Here is a 13509-nt window from a genome sequence, read left to right on the forward strand (position 1 = left end):
GTGTATCAAACATTGTCTTACTGTTTTCCTTTCTGTGTCAGTTGTCTTTTTTCATCCTTTTCTTTATTCTTCTATTACGATTGCTTGAGAACGCAAGGTTACCTGTACCAGCTGTTAGCTAATAAATCATAGTTTAGAGACTGCTCAGAAGGTATCTTTTTCATGAACGTTTTGTTAGAGCGCACACACACACACACACACACACACACACACACACACACACACACGCACGCACGCACACACACACACACACACACACACACACACACACACACTTGATACTCAAACACCGCACAAATTACTCTTTTGTCGGGAAAAAGGTGCATTTCACACACAAAAACGCACAGTTCTTTTCCCCCTTGCACAGAAAGTTATATTTCCTTTTGAACATCATCACTATGACATTTCCCATCAATACACCACATCGGTATAACAGAATGTCAGCTTACGACACATTTGACAATTGCATTACATGTACTTCTGCTTCTTCTTCGTTCGTGGGCTGCAACTCCCACGTTCACTCATACGTACACGAGTGGGCTTTTACGTGTATGACCGCGTGTTGTTGTTTGTTGGTTTGTTTTTTTTACTCCGCCATGTAGGCAGCCATACTCTGTTTTCGGGGGTGTGCATGCTGGTTGTGCTCTTGTTTCCACAACCCACCGAACGCTGACATGGATCACAGGATCTTTAACGTGCGTGTTTGATCTTCTGCTTACGTATACAAACGAAGGGAGTTAAGGCACAAGCAGGTCTGCACATATGATGACCTGAGAGATCCGAAAAATCTCCACCCTTTACCAACGAGGCGCCGTTACCGAGCTTTGAACCCGGGACCCTCTGATTGAAGGTGCAACGCTTTAACCACTCGGCTATTGTGCCCGTCGCATTACATTTACAATACGATAACAAGATGCAAAGTTATTTCTAACAACCAAACGACACAAAACATAAACGAAGAATAACACAAAGAACATGACACTTCAATTCTTAATTCACAGTCCACAATGGCACAGTTTCTTTGTGTGGGTTTCATTAACCGCGACTCGAATCTTGACAGAAAGGAATTAAGGAGAAGGGAGAGAGTTTTTTTTTATATTTTTTTTTTTAAGGAACCTAAGTGATATGGGAAATTTAAAAAAAACAGATAAATTGTTGTTGTTGTTGTTCGGATGCTGTAATCCGATATCATTTGATAGAAAGGAAAGCCTTCATCAATTTCAGATACATGTTTATACAATTTTCTTTCGTTTTGTAAATAAAAGGGAGGGAGGTGGCAGAATGCTTTAGACGCTTGTCTGCCTTACAGTGTCCGTGAGGGTCTAAGTTCGAATCCCGATTTCGCCCGTTCACCCAAGTTTGACTGTAAAATCAAACAGAGCGTACAGTCATTCGGATGAGACGATAAATCGAGGCCCTGTGTGCAGCACTGATGGTAACATGGGTGTTGTCCTCAGGCAAAATTCTGTATCTGTATATCAGATCCGCTTTGATAGTCACAGACACAATGCAAGTTAAGCGAACTGCACTGACGCAAGCGTGGCCCGTGAAACAAGAGGTCCCCAATCAGGCTAAATCTGATATGAAGTGTGTTTGTGACAAGGTGTTCAGTGATAGATTTCTAAATGATTCCTGAACCGATTTACGTCGGATAGGTCGCAAAAGAAAGAGCTCAACGCCTACTTTTAAATAAGTATAAAATGAAATGTTGATTATTTAGGATGAAGTTATAATCTTAATTCAAGTCACCTGAACAGGGTCAGTTTTAGCAAGCTCATCGCGGGGGAAAAAAAAATATACATATATATATGCACTCAAGCCGTGTTAGAATCGGTCAAGCGTTGGACTTGTGACCCAGTGTTCATCAGTGATCAGGGTTCGAAGCTGCATTTCGGCATGGCGTTTTGTCCTTGGGAAAAGCACTATACTCCGATGTTTCCTGACTTTTTAACCTTTAATCTATTTTTTTTTAAACATAAAGCAATAAACGGAGTTCAAAGTTTGGTATGTTTGCTTTTTGTTTTTGTGATGTTTGTTTTATGTTAATTTCGACCTTCGTATCTATTGTAATTCATTGTCTTTCCTTGTCTTTTTTTCATTTTTTTTTCATTTTATCTTCTTCTTTTTTAAAATGGGGACTACATGAAATCTTTAATGTGTTTATGTCTGAAGTAAATGTTTTGTTGTTTATTTTCTATTTCTGAGTTGCAAATGCCAGTCAATTATAAAGAAAGCCGAGCATTAAAGTGTTTCATTTTTCGTTGGTTTTGTGTGTGTGTGTGTGTGTGTGTGTGTGTGTGTGTGTGTGTGTGTATGTCTATGTGTCTATGTGTCTATGTGTCTGTGTATTTTGTGTTACAGACAGACATAAAACAGAGTAATATCGACATTTGCTAAAGATGCAATACTCTGTATATCGGAAGTATTGTTTTCTTACATTAGCTTGGTTGAATACTGATGACATTATCATTATTTTTTTTCTTTTGGGGGGAATGTGGGAGTTGGGGAAGGCAGGGGTGGTGGAGAGAGGTTTGTTCAAAATATGCATTGTACAAACAACAAATAGGAAATTATTATTTGCACGTTTTCTGCATTCGTTTTGCTTGGAAAGATCCATATTTTGTGTTGCTCAACTGCAAATTAAGGAATTGCTTGATGTTTATGGTTTTAAAAAAAGTTGTTCATTTTGTTACATTTTGTATGATGTTAAAAGCTGTGTGTTTAGTTAAAGGACCTGCATAATGCGTATCGTATCGTATTGTATCGTATCGTATCGTACTGTATCGCATCGCATCGCATCGCATCGCATCGTATCGTATCGTATCGTATTGCAGATTCCTCTTCTGTTTTAAAGCCTTTTTTTTCTTTGCCTTTTTTGTGCTGAATCTCGATGCCTTTGTTTCAGATGACGTGTTGTTTTTTTTTCTTTTTCAAGTGTGACCAGAGTGACCTCTCTATGTCTCCATCATTCCCCTGCCCCTCCTTACCCTTTCCCCCTCCCTCCCTCCCTCCCTCCCTCTCTCCATCTCTCCCTCTCTCTCTCTCCCACTTTTGCTGGGAAGAGCCAAAGACTATCGTGAGAGAGAGAGAGAGGAGGAGGGTAGGTGTGGGGGGCGGGGGGGTGACCCGGGCAGTAAATCAGCCGGTGCAAGCAGTAAAGGATTGAATTTACAGAAGAAAAAGAAAGAGTGATAGAAAGAAAGAGACGTAAAAGGGCCAGTGCTAACAACTTTCTTTGCTTTGCCAAAGGAGCCACACGCCACCACACCGTTTGGAGCGGTTGACTGGGAAGGACAGAAGGCGGAGGATTGGAGCATGATGGGGTGGGGGTGTTGGCGGTGGGGGGAGGGGTGGCGGTAGGGGTAGGGGGATGGATGGCTTGAGGTCGTGATTTTCCGCCACTTGCCACCATTTTGTTCTGCCATAGTGGCCGCCCCTACCGGGGGCTGATGGATGGCGCTGCCCTCCGTTGAAGACCACGATGAAACGGTTTTAATGGAAACTTCAGCCTGGGGATGGTGCCGCCAGCTCTGGCACCCTGCCTGGCACCGCCGCGCCCTGTCCTGTCCTTCTGGCGCTTTATGTCGCCTGGGCATGCATTGCTCGTGCAGCCCGAACTTCTAGAAGGCCAGGGGGTGCGAGCCTCAGTTATTATTGTGCGAGTGAGGTCTTCTTTGAGATGACTGACTGACTGCGAGACTGTGATCGGCTGTTGTGTCCTTGTATTGATGATGAAGAATCAAGAAACTGCATTTATGGGACAGGGTAGGTGTTTTTTTGTGTGTGTAAGTATACTGTCTCTGTTTGAACTAAAGGACAGCTGTGTCCTAGATGATGTGTCAAGAGCCTGCAGTTATGGGCAGGACAGTTTGTGTAAGTACTGTCTCAGTTTGGACTGAAAGAGAACCCTTATGATGAAGAGGACAAGACGACGACGACGACGATGAAGAAGAAGAAGAAGAAGAAGATCAACAACAACAACAACAAAAACAACAACAATAAAGCAAAAAGGTTAACTGAGAACGATAACACCAACAACTAAAAAAACAAAAAAAACAAAAGCAACAAAAACAAACAACAACAAAAACGAAAACAACAACAACAAAAAACAAACAAACAAACAAACAAACAAAAACAACAACAACAAAAAACAAACAAAAAAAAAACAAGACGAAGAAGAAGAAAAAAAATAACAAGAAGAAGAAAAACTAAAAGATCAAGATGACGACGATAAGAGCACGAGGCTACATGTCAGGCTTCATTGTACAAGAGTTTTCCGTTTAAACAGCGTGTCTTTCTGCCACACTTAACAAACGCATTGTATGAAAGAGACGATACACGTACTATTCTCAAGGAACAACAATTGTTGTAATCTCTTCCATACATACCGTCCCCAGTCTGTTAGGAATGACAGAATGACAGGAAATAGAGATAGAGAGGTGCAGCGGTGCAGGGAGGGGAGGGGGCGGGGGGTCATTGGAGAGGGTAATCGGGGTTGGGTGGGGGAGAGACATAGACAGAGGCAAAGAGAGATTCGGCTGTTGTGTCCTTATATTGATGATGAGTCAAGATACTGCTGTTATTGGCAGGATAGTTTGGTTGGTGTTTTTTTGTTTTTTTTATGTGTAACTACTATCTCTGGACCAAGTCTGTTAGGAATGACAAGAAATATAGAGAGGTGGAGAGGTGGAAGGAGCGGGGGGAGGGGGAGTAAAGGGGAGGGGGGGGGGAGAGAAAGAGACATAGACAGAGGCAAAGAGAGATTTGACACCCCCCCCCCCCCAGCCCCCTCACCCCCATCCTACTTACCCAGAACGTGGTGAAAGGCACAGTGGCAAGTCCGAACAGAGGCGGAGTAACGGGAGTGAAGTGACGCTGCAAATTGTCAGGTGTTGCTGAACGCGGCCCATTTGCTTTCTTAGTTTCATTTGATTCATTTCTTTTCTACTTAGTTTTCTTTTTACTTTTCTTTGAAAAAAAAAATCTTTTTACATTATGTTTTGATATGTTTCCTTATATGTCTATCTTCTTTCAATATTTCATTAATCTAGGTTGAGTTGTTTTTAAAAAAAATGATTCGTTTTTATATCAATATTATTTCATTAATCTAGGTTGGGTTGTTTAAAAAAATTGATTCGTTTTTATATCAATTATTTTGTAATGCTTTATACAAACTTTGGGTCGAAGGCTCTCAAGACCCTATACAGCACGTTGAGTTTATTCTGCAAGTCAGGCATCTGGTGATTTTCTTTTTTTTTACTTTTCCTTCCTTTCTTCCTTTCCCTCTTCCTTCCTTCCTTCCCTTCTTTCTTTCTTTCTATAATTCTTTTTTTTTTTTAAAGCAGATGTGGTGCGAGCGAAAAAGAAAGGATAAGTCATCACCACCAGCCAAAGTCTTTGACACAGCGTTTCTTGAAACTGTAAAACTGAAAAGTGGAAAACTGAAACTATATGGCCACTATATGAACAGACTATAAATAAATAAACGGCGAAGCGAATATGACGCCACTCAGTGAACTGGGTCATGGTTTTCAGCTCAAGCTCCACTTACCTCCATCATCAGGCACGTGGTGAGGGCATGATCCGCGCTAATACCGCCCGATACGGCTAATCGCCCTTCAATCTTTTCCAAACGGTTCAATCATGATTACTGGCCAGAACAGGCTTTTCCAATCAATTTGGCGCCAACAAATTTCTCAGTCCTGGCCGCGGCAAACCCCTCAGTCGGTGGCGGCGCCACTTGCTCAGTGGTAGGGGCGACAATTCTAGAGCAGGGGAGTGAGTGAGTGAAATGATGAAAGCTGAGGCTCGAGTTTTATTTTTACGCGCCAGGGTTCAGACGGTGGGTGTGTGTGTGTGTGGCGGATGGGGGGGGGGGGGGGGGAGGGGGAGGGAACCGGTGGGAAGGGGGGGGGGGGCGAGGGGGGAAGGCGGAGGAAGGGGGAATTGGGGGGAATTGTGTGTGTGTGTGTGTGTGTGTGTGTGTGTGTGTGTGCGCGCACGCGCGTATGCATTTTTGTTGCTTTTGTTTTCCTATCGAAGTGGATTTTTCGACAGAATTATGCCAGGGGCAACCCTCTTGCTGCCGCGGGGTTCTTAAACGTGCGCTAAGTGCATGCTGCACACGAGACGTCGGTTTATCGTCCCATCCGAATGACTAGCGTCCAGGCCACCACTCAGGGTCTAGTGGAGGGGGGGAAAGTACTGGCGACTGTGGTATTCGAACCAGTGTGCTCAGATTCTCTTGATTCCCAGGCGGACGCGTTTCCTACCACCAGGCCACTCGGTCACACTCGGTCACTCCGGTTCTGTTTCCTACGAAACACAAGTTACTGGATGGTAAGTATGAATGTTCCTGACATCTACTGCTGCTAAAATGGACCCAGTATACTCACCGTCTCCTTTGCAGCCAGCTCAGTGCGTTAAAAAAAAAGGGGGGAAAACAACAATAACAAACAAGCCAAAAACACCTAAGACTCATAAAAACATCTCGCACATTTAAAATGGACCAGTTGACCGAACACTTCCTTGTTTGCTGACAAAACCATGACATATTTTAGATATGAAAAGTTTATCTAAAAAAAAAAAAAAAAAAGAATTAAAAATTTTGAAAAGAAGAAGAAGAAGAAATTGAAGTTATGAAAATTTTCTGAACGGTTTTAGCTATGACAAGCTGATAACAGAAACAAAGTACTTGTGATCAGGAATGTGAACAAGAACAAAGAGATGGGGTTCCTGACGATATTCTACAACAAAGACACAACAATACAAAACAGTCAGGGTGAGTATCACCCATACACCACTTCAAGGGTATATAATTATGTAAAAATACTGCCGTGTAAAGTATCACCCAACGGTTGAGTGGCCCTGCTTTATAAACCTGTACAAAAGAGATCGGTGTAGACGGGACAGATGAGGAGGATGATAGTGGTGATGATCATGATCATGATGACAATCATTATAATTTGATGATGATGATGATGATGATCATCATCATCATCATAATCTTGCTCTAGCAGTTCAAAGCTTCACATCAGAAACAAATAACTGGACACGGAGAAAGGACTTTTGGACGTAAACAGAAGCCTTTTCTGAAGGAAAATTGTGTAGCGATTTAAATCTTGTTACCGCCGGGCGCAATAGCCGAATGGTTAAAGCATTGGACTTTCAATCTGGGGGTCGCGGGTTCGAATCTCGGTAACGGCGCCTGGTGGGTAAAGGGTGGAGATTTTTCCGATCTCCCAGGTCACCATATGTGCAGACCTGCTAGTGCCTCAACCCCCTTCGTGTGTATACGCAAGTAGAAGATCAAATACGCACGTTAAAGATCCTGTAATCCATGTCAGCGTTCGGTGGGTTTTGGAAACAAGAACATACCCAGCATGCACACCCCCGAAAACGGAATATGACTGCCTACATGGCGGGGTAAAAAAACGGGCATACACGTAAAAGCCCACTCGTGTACATACGAGTGAACGTGGGAGTTGCAGCCCACGAACGAAGAAGAAGAAGAAGAAGAAGAAGAAATCTTGTTACCATTGTATATATGTCCTCATTCAACAATAACAAGAAAAATAAATGTTTGAAAATTAAACAATAGAAATTATAAAGCAAAGTAAACTAAGTATCTGTCTAAAACTGACATGTTGGTAAACAGACTCGGTTGTTGTTATTGTTTAGAAAACAAAAACAAAATTGCTACAGATATTTCTTGTCCAAAGCAAAGAAAGCCATGCGGAGAGAGCAAGGTCACATTACCCGCACAGTCCTTCACTGGACACGAGCAGGGCAGGTAGACGCAAGAGAGAACGGCCAAAGAACACCTGACGCAGAAGTCGAAGAAGACCCCGAAGCACACCTGGGGTACCAACACCTTGGTTCTGCCACGGTGTCTCCTTTAATCCCCCCCCCCCCCCCCACACACCCCTCTTTTTTCTACACCTGCAACTGAGACGAAATTTTTCAAAGAGCAGGAGATGCCTCGGACTTAACCGCCTTTTATGAGAACCAGATCCCTGAATAAAAAAAAAAAAAAATCCACTGAGGAGAACAATGACTTACATTGGAAGAATTACACAAAAGCCAGGAGATCACACACACCATACCGTAGGAGACCCTGCACTGCTGCTGAGTCACTTCGGTGGTGTTCAGCAGTGCCTGTTCCGATTTAGAGTACTTAGGACACCACATACTAAGCCCCCCTACTAACGACAACAATGGCTTACACTCGATGAGTCAGACTGAGTGAGTGTCCTCTCCCCACCCCTCCCCACCCTACCCTCCAGAATGGAGACCGCCATCACGTTCTTCCAACGACAGTACCCCATGAATCTACCGACATTGAAGACCTTGACAAAGCGCCAGCAACGAGGCCTGTGCAGGGCACGAGCACTCACGAACTTTACCATGGGTACCGCGAGCGTGACACGGTCGCTTCAAGCTGTCACGCGGTCAGTCAGTGACGAACCCTCTTTTAACACGGAAGCTGAAGGTGAAAGATGCAACACGTGTGTTGTACACATACAGCCTTCATCACCATCTTGCATTGTCAGCTTCATCATCACCCGCTGTGTTTTTTCTTTCTCTGTTCCTCTCCCCTGAATGATTATGACCCGTAATAAAAATATAAAGTCTCCAGATGCTCTCTCTCTCTCTCTCTCTCTCTCTCTCTCTCTCTCTCTCTCTCTCTCTCTCTCTCTCTCTCTCTCTCTCTCTCTCCTTCCCACCACGAGAGCAAGTGAGAAAGAAAAGAAACACAAGGAGGCGTAGAGAAAGAGACTGAGGGAGAGAGAAACCGAAACGAAACGAAATTCAAAACAAAAAACTAAAGTTTATAAAGAAAAAACAACAAACCTTTTTGGTGGTGGCTGAATCCTCTTTGTACAGTGGGACACGACGTTTCGAAACGAAATTCTATTTATCCAGGGAAATGAGATATATGCAGTTGATATGCTTTTCTTCCACCTGGTTCAAGGGCGAAAAGAAAATGATATATGTTGATAGATAGATCGTTAGATAGGTAGAGAGAGAGAGAGAGAGAGAGAGAGAGAGAGAGAGAGAGAGAGAGAGAGATCGACTGACTGACAAACTATACCACACAGAGAGAATAAAAGACAAAAGAAGAAGAAAAACTATTTCTAAAACAAAGTGTAACAATTATAGGAAAGAACAATCTGCTCGTCCATCGTCACACTGCTGACAGTGTAGTGTTGAGAGTTTAAAACAACAACAACAACAACAAACAAACAGAAGTAATAGTTAACCGTTCGTCAACAACAGGACTTGGGTGATGGCGAAATGAATTGTCGTATATTATATTGTGTTGTATTGTATTGTGTTGTGTTGAGAGAGAAACAAAACAAAACAAAAACAAACAAACAAAAAACAAAACAAAACAAACAAACAAAACCCAACACCAGAAGTAATGGCTAACCGTTCGTCAACAACAGGACTTGGGTGAAGGCGAAATGAATTGTATTGTATTGAGAGAAAAAAAAAACACAAACAAACAAGAAGTAATGGTTAACCGTTCGTCAGCAAAAGGATTTGGGTAAAGGCGAAATGAATTGTATTGTACTGTATTGTATTGTGTTGTATTGAATTGTGTTGAGAAAAAAACAACAACAACAGTAGTAATGATTAACCGTTCATCAGCAACACTGTATTGTATTGCATTGTGTTGAGAGAAAACAAAACAAATCAAAACAAAAATCCCCATAAGTTATGTCTGACCGTTTGTCAGCAACAGGACTTGAATTAAGGTGCAATTCATTGTATTGTCACGGCAGTAATGATGATGATGATGATGTCCTCTACCATGATATATTGTGCTATTTTTGTCTTTTTTTTTCTGTGCGAAATTCGTGGGGCTCTCTTCCGGTAAGAATGTGTCGCCACAGTGCATCGCCACCCATATTTTATATCTTTTTTGTGTCTGGATGAGTTCCAATATATGAACCGTGATTTTTTTTAAAATTCCCCATCCACATCACCTTCGTTGGTGGTCTGGGTGCTAGTATTTCGAATATCCTTAAACCGAGGTCCCGTGTGCAGCATGTAATTAACAGCGCACGTTAATGAAACCGACGGCAACACAAAGGTTGTCCCTGGTAAATGGTTTAGAAAAATCCATTTTGATGGGGGAAAACAACCTCAACAACAACAAAAACAAAAACAAAACAAAACAAAAAAACTGAGTGACGCTATACTGTGACGACGCGATCTACCCCAAGGAGTGCAGCCCGACTTTCACGAAAAAGAAAAAAAAAAAAAAAAAAAAAAAAAAAATGCCGAGCGACAGCTTATTGGATGTTCCACAGCGAAGTTTCGAAAACCAGATCGTGGTATGGTAGTGAGAAGAAGCAATGGGTGGTCTTAAAATCAGCTTCAGATTTTAAGAAATGTTATCAGGTAGTGTATCAGAAAATACTAAGTTTTATTCTTTGATAAAGGAAAGGTCTAACTGAAGAAAAGCAAAAAAACTGCATAAACACATCTACATTTGATCAACAGTAAAGAGTGGTAAGTCTCTCCATGTACAAGGGACACAATTTCAAGTCAATGCTTTAATTTCGATCACATTTTCCTACATCTTATCCATATTATCTGGTCAACGCATTTTCTGTTTCGCATTAAAAAAAAACAAATGAAAGAAAAAAAGTCGTTTATAAATTAAAGAAGCGATTTCTTTTGAATCATTATCGAAAATGGTACAAAAACAAGTGTCACGGTTCCGGTTTTCAGTCATCGCCTTCCTTGACGTATTTGTGATTCCCCCTCCATAATTACCAGAACGTGTGACCAGGATATCTGAAACAGAATTCCGTTCTTATATATCTGCTAAAGCTCTTTATATTTTCAAAATTTTATTTTCCAGCGTGTCAGCAGCCATTCAATGACCTGTCAGCTTTCTTTGTGTAACATTCCGTAATGAGCTGGAACACAACAAAATGTAACAACAGTATAATTCTGAGGAGGAAAACTGATGTCATGTTTTATTTTGATCACAAGATCTTTCAATGACCTTTGACGATCTTTGAGCGAGCAAGGTAGTCACAGAAAACACAAAGAAATATATTGAGACTTAATCATAGAGAGGACTGAATATCTCGAAGCGTAAGAACAACACGTCTGTCTCCCTCCTCGCCTCCCCCCCCCCACCCCCCCACCCGGCCCCCCAGCCCCCCTCTCTCTCTGGTGTGTGCACGCGCGCGCATCTTGTTTATCAGTGGAATGTTCCAAAAGAATCATCAGTTGTGTTAATTAAACATGAGGCCACGGATCTGTGATCATTGAGAGATGAAACTCCATATTGGCGTAGTCTTTATTGCTATCACAGCCACTACTACTACTTCTACTATCATCATTGTTGTTGTTGCTGTTATTATTACTTATGATACGGTTGTTGTTGCTGTTATTATTACTTTCATTGTTATCAACAAGAAGCATCCGAAAGCAGCAACAAATACATTTGTTTTGAAAAATCCCAGCCTACAGGCTTGTCAAGAAAACGATTACAGTACCGCCTAGCTCAGTTGCTGATCTTCCGACAATACAATTAATCTATACATGATAGATCATTAAAAAAAAAAAAAAAAAAAAAAGACTTGTAGAAATATCAATGATGCGAACGGAGATTGATATTGAAATCACAAACTGGAATTGTAACTTTGGCTCTTTTGAAATAAAACGCTAATGAACCACTTCGTGATCCCCAGCTCTATCTAAGCAAGAATAGAATATAGAACACACTGGAACAGAATAGATCAGAAAGATATAGGACAGGATAGAACGGAACAGGATACAATGGAATGGAATTGGATGGAAAAGCATAGAGTACAATAGAATAGAATTAGCAGTGCCAAGCATATCACGAAGTATATAATGATTATGTGATTATATGGATACTTACATAGCGCCTATCCTCAGTCGGAGACCAAGCTCTAAGCGTTTTACAAACACGGGGTCATTTGCACAACAGGCTGCCTACCTGGGTAGAGCCAACTGTCAGCTGTCATTTGGGCGCTCATCATTCGTTTCCTGTTTCATTCAATCAGGTTTCAGAAACACACACATATACACTTATACAGATATAAAACATTTTACGTGTATGACCGTTTTGTTTTATTCACCCCGCCATATAGGCAGCCATACACCGTTTTCAGGGGCATGCATGATGGCTATGTTCTTGTTTCCATAACCTACCGAACCCAAACATGGATTACAGGATCTTTAACGTGCGTATTTGATTCTTTGCGTGCGTAGACTATACACAGGAAGGGGATTCAGGCACTAGCAAGTCTACACATAATTATGTAGACATGGCAGATCAGAAAAATCTCCATCCTTAACCTACCAGGCGCCGTTTCCGAGATTCGAACCTGGGGACTCTCAGATTGAAAGTCCAACGCTTTAACCACTTCGGCTATTGTGCTCTCTCTCTCTCTCTCTCTCTCTCTCTCTCTCTCTCTCTCTCTCTCTCTCTCACACACACACACACACACACACACACACACACACACACACACACACACTAAATAAATAGATAAATAAATAAACAAAATAAAATAAAATAAACAACCAAACAGTCACAGAGTTTATCATAGCTCGTTTCATTTTATTTTCCTCAGTGGGACAGACTTGACGATCAGTAAAGGTGTGACCTGGTCCACGCTGTTTGAGCCTGATTAATACCCAGCTGCGAGGGGCAAAAATGGCCCAGTAGTTAGAGTTAGAGCCTTGGGCGTTTCAGTCTGAGGCCTACGTTTAAAGATCCTGTTAATCCATGTCAGCGTTCTGGAAAATAACGTGAACAGCATGCAGTCTCCCGAACACGGAGTATAGCCGCCTAAGTAGCGGAATAAGAAACAAATTCTCCCCGTGGTAAACAGTTCTGATTTCATATTGAAAAATCTGTCGTGACAAAAGGTAATGCAAAACGAATAAAAAAAACAACAACAACAAAACAACAACAAACAAACAAAAAATCCAAAAAACCAAGCAAACAAACAAAAAACAAAAACAAAGCAATACTCTCATATAAGCCCATCCGAAAAGAGATCGATAGAATAAAAAGAATAAATGTGGGAGTTCGTGCAGCAAAGAAGAAAGTAAGTATGTGTGTGTGTGTGTGTGTGTGTGTGTGTGTGTGTGTGTGTGTGTGTGTGTGTGTGTGTGTGAAGAACACAGTTGTCGTACAAGTGTACTCCGTTACAGAATTACATCTGACTTTATTTTGTAGTTTGCACAAGTCAACAGAGAAATTCTCTACCTGGATACAGACGGTATACCATTCTGGTGTCTTGGTCGTGAACATGGAGGTAGAGACTGGGGATGAAAGAGAAATGTACCATTACCGTACTTGTGAGGCAATGACAGTTGTTTTTTTTTCAAACACACATGTACAGGTCTATACAAATATCCACTCAAATGTACACAATATAACAAACAAACATACGCCTTACTGTATTTGGAAAGAACACTGAAGCTTAGTTTGACCAGTCAACAAAT

The sequence above is a fragment of the Babylonia areolata genome, chromosome 2 (genome assembly GCF_041734735.1).
Source record: "Babylonia areolata isolate BAREFJ2019XMU chromosome 2, ASM4173473v1, whole genome shotgun sequence".
In the NCBI taxonomy this organism is placed as follows: domain Eukaryota; kingdom Metazoa; phylum Mollusca; class Gastropoda; order Neogastropoda; family Buccinidae; genus Babylonia; species Babylonia areolata.